Genomic DNA, 11,913 nt, shown 5'->3' with positions numbered 1-11,913 from the left:
GCAACGGCTCTAGTCGGTCCAGCCTAACTGGCGTACGAGCCCTTTCCCAGGGCTCCTGCCCCCCCTAGCCCCCCTCCCCTCCCCCCAGCCTGGTTGCCCGCCGCTGCCTGCTGGTACCCTGCCGCTGCATGCTGCTGACCAGGGGGCCTCCGACACCCCAGCAGCACACCACCGGGTGTCTTCGCCCGCACTTCGAGCATTCGTGGCGAAAACGGCACACCTGCTTCCTGCCCCAACCGCACCCCGCTCCGTTTACCACCTTACCTGGCGTCAAGGCTGGCGTCCGAACCGGATCCCGCCACCTAACCAGTGGAGCTGGGCGGGCCGTCACTCTGGGCGCGTCCAGCGGCAGTCAAACCTGCAACATACTGCCAACAGCATTACTGTCCCCCCATCCCGAATTTCCCCCTCCTCTTCAGGCTCGCCATCACCATCCCCTTGCTGTCATTCTCGCTCTCCCACCTGGCCATCCACACAACTCAAACCAGCCTTCTCCCTACACACCCTCATCAACGCACCCAAGTCCACACTCACTCTCCTCCCATCCGCTACATCTGACTCGTGCTCAATGTTCACCGCATCCTCTCGCACTCTTCGCCCCCCCCGGCGGCCGTTCCGACCCTTCGGGTTAGGGCGGGCGGGGACCCTATGCCCCGTCAGCTGTCATGATCTCCTGTAGTGGATATTCAGAAGATGACGAGAGGAGATCCCTCCGACAAACTGAAAGAATCTGGAGACAGCACCCCTCGGCAGATCACCTAAAACTTCTTCGCCAGGCAAGAAATACTTACAACAAGAATATCGTCAACTCAAAAAAAGAGTTTTTCAGAGCGGAATTAGGAAATGCCCAGAACAGACCACGCAAACTCTTTGAGATGGTCAAAATCCAATCAAACAAACTGTCCAAAACAGCAAAAGAAACCCCCAAGTCTCTCACCTCCTCCGAGGATTTCTCCTAGTTGTTCGCAAACAAAATCAAAACCTTAGATATCAAACTCAAGGCTGCCTCACTCCCCCGTCCGAACCTCGACCTCCCGCCTCCTCCCCCCCTGCCACCATGGTCCTCACCAAAGAATCTAGCACACTGGTCTGAATTTGCACCCTATGATGAAGACGCTGTCACAACAATCCTTTCCACCCTGAACCCTAACAACCACTTCAATGACCTGCTCCCTTCCAACTGTCTCACAACTGTTGCCAAATCCATTATTCTTAGCTGGACTGTGATATTCAATGCCTCTCTCCGGCACGGATCAATACCGGCCTCGCTGAAAGCAGGCCAAGTCTTCCCCATTCTGAAAAAGCCGTCACTGGACCCAGCCTCCCCAGACAACTTTAGACCAATTTCCAACATTCCTCTCTTGGCTACAGTGCTGGAAAAGTGTGTACAAATACAGCTAAGTCACCACATCAACAACTTCCATCTACTCGACGACTGCCAATCCGGCTTCCGACCGGAACACAGCACTGAAACCACCATGCTCCACATTGTCGATGACGCTCTTCAAGCCCTTGACCAAGACAAACCCTGTCTCCTAATCCTCTTTGATCTATCCTCGGCCTTCGACACGGTCAACCACGAGATGCTACTCGAACACCTCAAACTGAGGATGGGATTAGATGGCACTGTCCTTGACTGGTTTAGTTCCTACCTCCAAAACCGATCTCAGAGATTCCTAACCAATGGCGAACTGTCTGCTCCCTCCGTGGTCAGGGTGGGAGTCCCTCAAGGATCAACGTTGTCCCCCACTCTTTTCAATCTCTATTTAGAACCCCTTGCCGAAGTCCTTTGCACTGCAAATATCTTCTTCCATATGTACGCTGATGACACTCAGATCCACATAAAGATCTCTTCTCTTGTGGAGATCCTCACCTTGAATGAGGCCCTGAAGCTGACCGTCGGATGGCTCTCCTCCAACCAACTCAAACTCAATGCTAAGAAAACTGAGTTCCTTCTAATCTCCCCGCCCAAGAGCAACTCTGAGATCCAGACTTGGATTAAAGCTATCACAGCCTTAAACTGTTCACCGACCATTGTGGATTCGGCCAAATCTCTGGGAATTACCTTGGATTATAACCTAAACATGCGAGACCACATCAACGCAATGGCCAAATCTGCCAGATTCCACCTGAGCTACCTATGGAAATTGAAACCCTTACTAGACGCTCCTGACCTAAAACTAGCAGTCCAATCTTTAGTTATCTCTAGGCTGGAATATGGTTGCTCCCCCCTCTCCAACTTACCCAAGATCTCGCTGGCACCCTTAAAAGCCTGCCTCAACGCAGCCGCCAGACTACTTACAGGCTCTAGAAAATTCGATCACATCACTCCTCACTTGAAAGCGTTGAACTGGCACCCCTTCGAGGCTGGGATCCACCTCAAACTGGTATGCATCACGCAGAAGGCCTTACTCTCTAACTCCCCTGTGTATCTTGCACAGAAGCTTGTGATATCCGGAGGAAGCAGAAACTCACGATCGGCCAATGCCCTCCTACTCCGGCCTGCACGCTTTAGGAAAATAAAAACCTACAATCGAGCTTTCGCCGGGACTGCACCAAGAATATGGAACTCCCTCCCTCCCGACATCAGAAGAATCCCCTCCCTGGCATGCTTCAAAAAAGAGGCTAAATCCTTCCTCATGGGTAAATTCCTTGGCTAAACCCGTTCCACAGCCACCTGAGAGACTATTGCCTTATCCTGCGACCTTGTACAGTACTCGTGTGATATCCTGCCTATTGTATGACTCTTATCTCTGTAAAATGCCCTGATGTATAATTTTTCCTATCTCCAATGTACAGTACTCGTGTGATATCCTCCCTACCTTATGACCCCTCGACTCTGTAAGCTCTCTGATGTACAGGTCTCCTGTGATGACCTGCCTTTTGTATTACTCTATGAATCTGTAAAGTGCTCTGATACCCTCACGGGTCAAGTTCGCGCTCTTTAAAACCTTAAAATAAATAAATAAATAAATACAGATTATTTTTAAGATATTTTAATGAAAAATCCACCACCTTACCAAGAGGAGTTAAATAGAATTACTCCTAGTGCCCCAATTCTGAAAACACCTTTAGTTCCGCAGGTTTTACATGAGACTACATTGGAAAGGGTACTTCAAGAAAGAGAAAAGGATGCAATAAATAAAAATAGAACTTAATTAATTCAGAAAATAAGCCAGCTGAACACAAATCCTGAAGCACTAACAATACCCGTAACTATAGGTCCTCTTGTACCCTTATATGGGGATAAGCAAAATTGCCCTAAGACACCTGTCATGACTACACCGATCATACAACCCAGAAAAGAAAATATTATAATTGATGATCAAGCCTGTGAATGTGAATCGATAATTTCCTTAATGGATTTACCAATAGGAGAGCAAATAAATGATTCACCCAGAAAAGTGAAGAAAACCAAAGGTGGTGATGTCACACAAAGTTGTTAGAAAGAAGTGCAAATTGAAGCATCTATAGGAACGAGAAGTGCCACAATGGTAACCCCAGAAGAAATAGAAAGATGGAAACGAGAAATAGATAGACCAAAACCCCAACCAAAGATATTAGATATATTTAAGGTAAGAGTGGAATTGGAAGAGATGATAGCTGGGAATGTAGGAATGGATAGATTAAACACCTTTAGTGAGGAAGAGTTGTTATTTATATGCAGAATCATCACCCGAAATACAAAAATATTTCATGAGAAATTGATGAATTTGGCCTCAGAAATGGGAATTGACATAGGGAAATCCAAAGTTTTGCAGAAACCATATTGAGCAGAAAAAGGATTTAGAAAACATGTATGTGTCTGGAAGGATATTACAGTTAAAAGAGTTGTTAACTCTGTTGCAAAAATTGGGAGATTTAGATAGATGGAAAACCAGGTGGACAAAGAAAAAGGAAGAAGCACAGGCGAATCGAACAACATCTGTGTATTTAATGAAAGAAACAGAAAAAGTTGAAAGATTGTGCCCAATGAGAGAAGTTTCAGGAGGAGGTTATGTACATGTCCCATAGACTCGACAGGATATTTGATCTTTTACCAATGATTTCCCAAACCTGAGAGAAAAAACAGTGGAATGGTACAGGCAAGTTGAAAGGTTTGTGAAGGTTTCAAAAGATGTGTTAAAAGACTTAGATGGTCTATTCGACATAGTTGTGCCTGCTGATTTGTGGACAGAATGTACAATTACAGTAGATTTGCCCAATGATGAGTGTCTGAGGGATGCAAAGACAGGAGCCCCATACGAAGACGTAATGAAAAAATATCACCAGGTAATCACTTTCCTGAAAGGGAAAATTCCCCCAAAAGAAACTGATTGGATAAAAATAGATAGAACAACCCAAGAAAAAGATGAATCAGTACATGCCTACTATGAACGTCTTTTACAGGTGTTCAAGCAGTACAGTGGGTTTGAGAATATTGTAGACAAAGACATGACACATTTCGTGTATCGGTTTGTGTCTGGGTTAAGGTTGGACATATCGCAAATGATTAAGCAGCACATGTTATGCTGGCAAGCAAAGCCCATAGATGAAATCCTCAAGTACGCAAAGTACTGTGGAGATAAACTCGATAATAGATGAAAGAATTTAGAAGAAAAAGTAATGTGGGCCCAAGTTAAATTATCACAACAGCAAGAACTCCAATAAAAAATCAGGCAGGAAACCAAGGAAAAGAGCAAGGCCAAGGTGAAAATAGAGTGGGTAAACCAAGAGGAAGATTAAACAGTGAAGAGGCAAAGAAAAAGTTTCCCTGGGACATTGGAAAAACAAGTGTAAACTTCTACAGAATAATAACACCCAAAATCTAAATTTAAATCCACAGACACATAATGAGGTGTTAATGTGTCAACCAAAGCAGGTTGTAAATCTACAGAGTCAATTGCCACCTGTCCCTATGCCTAATCTTGTGAGTCAAGCCAAGTACATTGTGCACACCGGGTTCCAAGAAGGAAGTTGTAAGAAAAATGTTGTAACACCACAGTTAATTTTGCAGGATTCCTATTTCGATAATGAGATACAATGACGGTGCCTGAGAGGGGAGGAAGAGGAGTGCGTACTTGGCGCATCCTTGCTGGTAGATCAGTCAGGTCCATATATAGATGGTAAGGTTGAATGATATCTCCTTCTTGTTGGATACTGGTGCTACCCGTTCTACTGTGAGAACAGCAGACATCCCAAACCTACCCCTCTCAGGAGAAGCGATCCAAGTAGTGGGCGTTTTTAATAAAAAAATTAGGACCCCAATTATAAAACCAATGGAGGTACATATTGGTAATTTTAAATAGATGCATAAGTTTGTGGTGTGTGACTCAAGTCCTGTAAATTTATTAGGAAGGGATTTATTGTGTAAAAATGAATTGCACAATATTCTGCACACCGGGTGGTGTTGCAATTCAGACCCCCGATAAATACGGAGTTTACAAAATCATGTTAGCCAAGCAGGGAACAGAAGTAAATGAAATGTTTCCCATGATGACCGAAGACGAGCTACCAGATGAGGTCAGAACTACTGTAAATTCTGCAGTGTGGGATTTTACAGGAAAAGAAGTAGGATTAATGGCAAATGTAGATCCAGTAAAAGTAACTGTGAAAGAAGGTGCAGTTTATCCAAATACCAGACAATACAAAATGAGTCCAAATTTAAAGCTGGTGTTGCAGCAGAAATTGATCGATTGGTTGAGCAAGGCATACCGAAGGAAATAATGAGTAGTCTTTGTAACTCACCCATAATTGGTATAAAGAAACCTAACGGGAAATATAGGGTGGTTCAAGATCTGAGGAAAATGAATAAGATTGTCATACCATGTTGCCCTATAGTGCCAAAACCAGCAGTAATTTTATACCAAATACCATGGACAGCAGGATGGTTTACTGTAATTAATTTATGCCATGCCCTTTTCTCTATTCCATTGCATCCTGATAGTCAGTTTTTATTTATTTTCAATTTGAGGAGCGTGTTTATGTTTGGAATCGTGTTCCTCAAGGGTACACTGAAAGTCCTTCAATCTTTAACCAAATTTTAAAAAAGATGTCTTGAATCTCTGGTGTTGCCCAGACAATCAGTGTTGGTGCAATAAAGTGACGACCTATTGGTTGCGTCGTTGACCCGAAGTGACTGTGTTACTGATTCAATTACTTTGCTAAATAATTTGGCAAAAGGTGGACATAAAGTATCACCAGAGAAGTTACAGTTTTGCAAAAATTATGTCAAATATTTGGGACACCAAATAGAACGAGTAGTTAGGAAAGTGACCACAGAAAGAATAAAAATAATAAGACAAATGGGATTACCAAAACCCCAAAAAGAAATAAGGGTGTTTCTTGGAGTCATAGGTTATTGCAGGCCGTGGATTGTGGGATTTTCCTTCCTTGCCAAACCCTTGATACAAATGACCAAGAAACGTGCAAAAGATCCAGTAGAGTGGGATGATGAAAGTATGAAGGCTTTCTTAAAGGTACGAGACTGTCTGTGTGAAGCACCTGCCCGTGGAATGCCAGACTACTCGAAAGAGTTTGCATTATTCTTCTATGAGAGAGATATTTGTGCACTCTCAGTCCTAACCCAGAGACATGGCCTAATGTGACGGCTTGTGGCATATTTTTCTGCTACTTTGGATCCTGTGGCATCTGCATTGCCATGTTGTCTAAAAGCTGTAGCTGCAACGTGTATAAGTCTATAACAAAGCAAATCAATTGTGATGGGACACCCTGGTTAAGTGTATGTCCCACATTCAGTTGTAATTCTGTTGACAAGAACACAAACTCAGTATCTTACTCCTAGTCGATTGACAAAGTATGAGCGAGTTATACTAGGGGCTGAGAATGTGACCATAGCAAGTTGCACTGTACTGAACCCAGCTACCTTGTTGCCAAATCCATACTAGAAAGAGGTGAAAGATGAAGTCGAACATGACTGTCTCGACTTTACTGAACTCAGTACTAAACCATGAGCAGACATACAGGAAGAACCCTTGAAGGATGCAGAACATGAGTGTTAGACCTGGTATCATTGGAGTGAGTCTCCCTTCAATTTGTTTACTGATTGCCTACTCTGTTGTTGATCTGTTTTGCTGGTTAGATGCTTTAGGCACTGCGCCACTGCTATTCAGTGCCACAGTGCAAGTGCTCCCTATGTTAAATTGATGTATTGATTAGTGACTCCATGATTGGGTTATTTGATTTACTTGTCAGATCCTAGTACAGTGCACCGTCTGTGCCCAGGGCTTGTAAATCAAATGTTGCTGGCAGGCTTGCAGCACTGGTTGTTTCACCCACAGAAGCAGCTTGTAAAGTGTGTCTCAGGCCTGCCATTGCAGAGCCTGTGTGCAGTCTGGTACTGCCATGTCGACTTGGTAAGTGCACCCACTTGCCAGTCCCTAAACCTTCCCTATTCTTCCTATCATACACCCCTAAAGTAGGCCTTTGGGCAGGGTGCATTGTAAGTATAAGGTAGGACATGCCCTGGAGTGGGTGGCATGTCCTAATAGTGAATTACAGCCATTTACCTGTTTCACTATTGCAAGGCTACCTGTTCCCATAGGCCAGCATGGGCTGTTTGATTATAACATCTTATAATCCTAACTGTCTCAGGGAACTAGGTAGAAACTCAAGTTTAGTATGCCTGCATTCAGAATGTTCTTGTGCTTGAGTGTCCTCCATATATTGCAGTATTATACCTCTATGTTTACTTTGTACGCTTTTGTAACATGCACACGTCACTTTTTCCTACTGTAATGCACCGTTTGCTACCTCTTTTATTTTGCTGGTTCACGATTGTTACTTTTGTAATGCACCGTTTGCTACCTCTTGTATTTTGTTGGCTCACAATTGTCATTTTTGCTTCATTTAATGTAACGTTTGCTTTTGTATTTTGTTCACTTGTAATGTTCTCATGTATCAGTTCTGTTCCTATTGTGAAGCACTCTGACACCTTCGGGTAAAGTCCGCGCTATATAAAAATGCATAAATAAATAAATACATAAATAAAAATGATAAAATACATATTTTCGTGAAGTTTGATTTAAAATTCTGTGTTTGAAAATACCACTTTTAGAAAGTAGATATTTTCTTGCCGAACTATCCAAGCTTGCCTCTGCTAGGCTGTGTATTCCTTGTCACCAGCTGAACGACCCTGCGTCTCCCACCGACCACATCTCCGACGGCACCGGTGTATTTGTCTCCTCCGCCTCCGTGGCTAGCCCATGGAACCTCTGCCACTGTGAACGAGACAAAGCATCCGCAATGTAATTGTCCACCCCAGGCACATGACTGGCCTGAAACAAGATGTCATGTTCAAGGCAGCGAAGCACGAACACTCTCATCAATTTGAGCACCTGGAGATCCCGTGCCGACTGCCTGTTCACCACCTGTACCACGGACATGTTATCCACTCTGAACAACACCCACTTGTGCGCTAACTCCTGCACCCACACTATCACTGCCACCAGCAACGGGAACAACTCCAAAAAAGCGATGCTGCGCCCCCCCGCCTGCCACTGCGGCGGCCACTGCTCTGCGCACCTGCGACCCGCCCAGTACAAACCGAAGCCTCCAACACCCGCCCGTCGGAATACATCGTGACGTCCCACTCCCAGTCCTCTGGCGGCGCCATGGGCACACCATTAAAGCGCTCCAGGAACGCCAGTCACATCCGCAAATCCTCATTCGACCCCGCCGACAGCCTCACGTGATGATGCAGCAAAGTCAAACCCGACCACGCCAGGCCCAACCCACGGCTGAACGTCCGCCCCGCTCGCACTACCCGACACGCAAAATTTAAGTGCCCCAACAACACCTGTACCTCCCGCACCGTCACCTTCCGCCTTTCCAACATGCCGCGTACCAGTGCCACCATAGCCGCTTTCTTGTCGTCCGGTAGGCGTGCTTCCATGGCCGCTGAGTCGAGATCTATGCCTAAGAATGACAGCACCAAGCTGGGACCGTGAGTCTTCTCTGGCGCCAGGGGAACTCCCAAGTAACCCATTAGTTCCTGGAAATTGTGCAGCTGTTGCTGACAATCTGTCGAACCGGGCCGTCCCACCAGAAATAAATCATCCAAATAGTGCGTCACTGTCTCAGAGCCTGTGCGCCAGGAAAAAACCCACTGCAGGAAAGAGATAAAATGCTCAAACAACGCGCAGGAGATCGAGCATCCCATCGGAAGTGCCTTGTCCACAAAAATGCTCCCCTCGAATTGAATTCCCAACATGTGGTAATCCTCCGGGTGCACCGGGAGCAACCTAAATGCCAATTTAATGTCGCACTTCGCCATCAGAGCACCGGGCCCTACCGCCGCCACAATCTTCTGCGCCACGTCCATGGACGAGTACAACACCGACGCGAGTTCCGCCGATATGAAGTCATTCACAGATGACCCCTCCGGCCACGACAAGTGCTGAATCAGCCTGAACTGCCCCGGCTCCTTTGTGGGCACCACCCCTATCGGGGAGATGATCAGATTCGGCACCGGCGGTTCAGCGAAAGGGCCCGCCATCTGGCCCTCCCTCACCTCTTTGAACAATTTTTCTCGCACAACCCCTTTCCGCGCGTTCACCGACTTCAAGTTGTCCGCCCAGCACGCAATCCGCGGCCCCTCGTATCCCAACCGAAAACCCTCCCGGAAGCCCCGTCGCAGAACAGCCGCATCGTCCACCCGTGGGTAATCCGCCAGCAACGGCTCTAGTCGGTCCAGCCTAACTGGCGTACGAGCCCTTTCCCAGGGCTCCTGCCCCCCCTAGCCCCCCTCCCCTCCCCCCAGCCTGGTTGCCCGCCGCTGCCTGCTGGTACCCTGCCGCTGCATGCTGCTGACCCGGGGGCCTCCGACACCCCAGCAGCACACCACCGGGTGTCTTCGCCCGCACTTCGAGCATTCGTGGCGAAAACGGCACACCTGCTTCCTGCCCCAACCGCACCCCGCTCCGTTTACCACCTTACCTGGCGTCAAGGCTGGCGTCCGAACCGGATCCCGCCACCTAACCAGTGGAGCTGGGCGGGCCGTCACTCTGGGCGCGTCCAGCGGCAGTCAAACCTGCAACATACTGCCAACAGCATTACTGTCCCCCCATCCCGAATTTCCCCCTCCTCTTCAGGCTCGCCATCACCATCCCCTTGCTGTCATTCTCGCTCTCCCACCTGGCCATCCACACAACTCAAACCAGCCTTCTCCCTACACACCCTCATCAACGCACCCAAGTCCACACTCACTCTCCTCCCATCCGCTACATCTGACTCGTGCTCAATGTTCACCGCATCCTCTCGCACTCTTCGCCCCCCCGGCGGCCGTTCCGACCCTTCGGGTTAGGGCGGGCGGGGACCCTATGCCCCGTCAGCTGTCATGATCTCCTGCCATGTCCCTCGTTGGAGCGCGACCGCCCGTACTAGGCAGAGCCGGCCCATCCCCTCGGTGGACCGGAGCCGCAAGCTGCTTACCCGAGAACCTCTCCCACTGCTCCTGCCATGGAAAAAACAGGGAGTCCTGCATGCCGGAGAAGAAACACCCCCCATTCACCCCACTCACTGCCCCCACCCCAGCCCCTCTGTGGCCCCCTACCCCAACCCACGGAATGCCCCCCCTTGTTGCCGGCTGCTCCCGCCACCCCCCCTACCCCTGCCATCTCCTCCCTGCCCCAGGCCCCCCACGCCGCCTGACACCGATCCCCCCTCCTCCCAACCCCGGCCCCCCCAACCGCCCCCCCCAACTCGGCCCCCCGCTCCATGTCCCCCAGTCCCACCCCGGTATGCTCTGATCCACTTCCCCCACCCCACTTGCCCCCCCAGGCCCCCTGAATCCCCCTCCCCTGCCTCACCCCCGGCTCCCCCCAGCGACCCTCCCCGCACCCCCCGTCCTCCCCCTCCCTCGCTCCCCCGCCGGCGACGCTGTCCTGCTGGGCCCCACCACATTCTCCCCCTCCCCAGGCGACAATCCCCAATTCAGGTACGTCTCCCCCCCTCACCCAGCCCCTCCCCCTCCTCCTCCAGCTCGGATTCCTCGTTCAGCAATGGGGACTCCCCCCCACTCCCCGGTGCCCCTCCCCCCACCACTGTCCCTGCGCCTTGCCCCGCAGCAGCTGTTCCATCCCCCCCACCCCTACCTCCTGCGGCCTCGCGATTGCCCCCCCGCCACTACCAGGGGCCCCATCATCCCGCCCCCCGTCCTGCGGAGCAGTACCTGGCCCACCCTCCCCGCCGCGTGGCACCTCACTTACCGGTGTCCCACCCGCCCCCACCTCTCGCCCCCGCCCCGTTCACAAATGCCAGCTCAGCCCTCGATGCCGCCGCCTTTGTTCTCCCCGCCTCTCTCCTCCGCGTCCCCAGCCTCATCGTCGCCCGCCCCCCGCCGCCCGCCCTCTGCGCTGCTCCCGCTCCTTTCTCCTGTACCATGAGCCCTCCGCTGCCGGGACCGCGGGGCCCGCAGGCTATGACAGCTGCCGCGGTGGCCTCACCTGCACATCCGGCCGTACCAGGTCGAGCCTCCCTGCATCCCCCAGCAATCTCAGAGCCTCCACCACTCGAGGATTCTGCATGCCCGCCATGGCCACTGCAACCAACAGGTACGCTCGACGCCGACAATAGCGCGGACACTGCCCTTATCACCCGAGCAGGACAACCAAACGCCACGCCAATCACAACAAAAACCACGAGCCCAGGGACCCCCTCCGGCCGCTGTGTCACTGCCACCGAAATGGTGGACAGTGACACAAGATGGCCGCATAAATACCCCCCAGCCCACCCAGCCCAAAAAACCCAGCCCAAAAACAGCCCAACCCGCACAAGGAAGCCCAACCAGCCCGAACCCCGGACAACCAGTGCTCAGGTCTCCCCCCCCCCCCTCCGGACCCCAAAGTCCCCCGTGGGGGACAGGCCTCCCGATGGTCAGCTGCCCCCCAAAACTCCATTGGTCAAAAGGCTTCA

Source organism: Lissotriton helveticus, chromosome 11 (assembly GCF_964261635.1).
Source record: "Lissotriton helveticus chromosome 11, aLisHel1.1, whole genome shotgun sequence".
Taxonomy (NCBI): domain Eukaryota; kingdom Metazoa; phylum Chordata; class Amphibia; order Caudata; family Salamandridae; genus Lissotriton; species Lissotriton helveticus.
The sequence above is the reverse complement of the archived record's forward strand: the minus strand, read 5'-3'. Positions refer to the sequence as shown.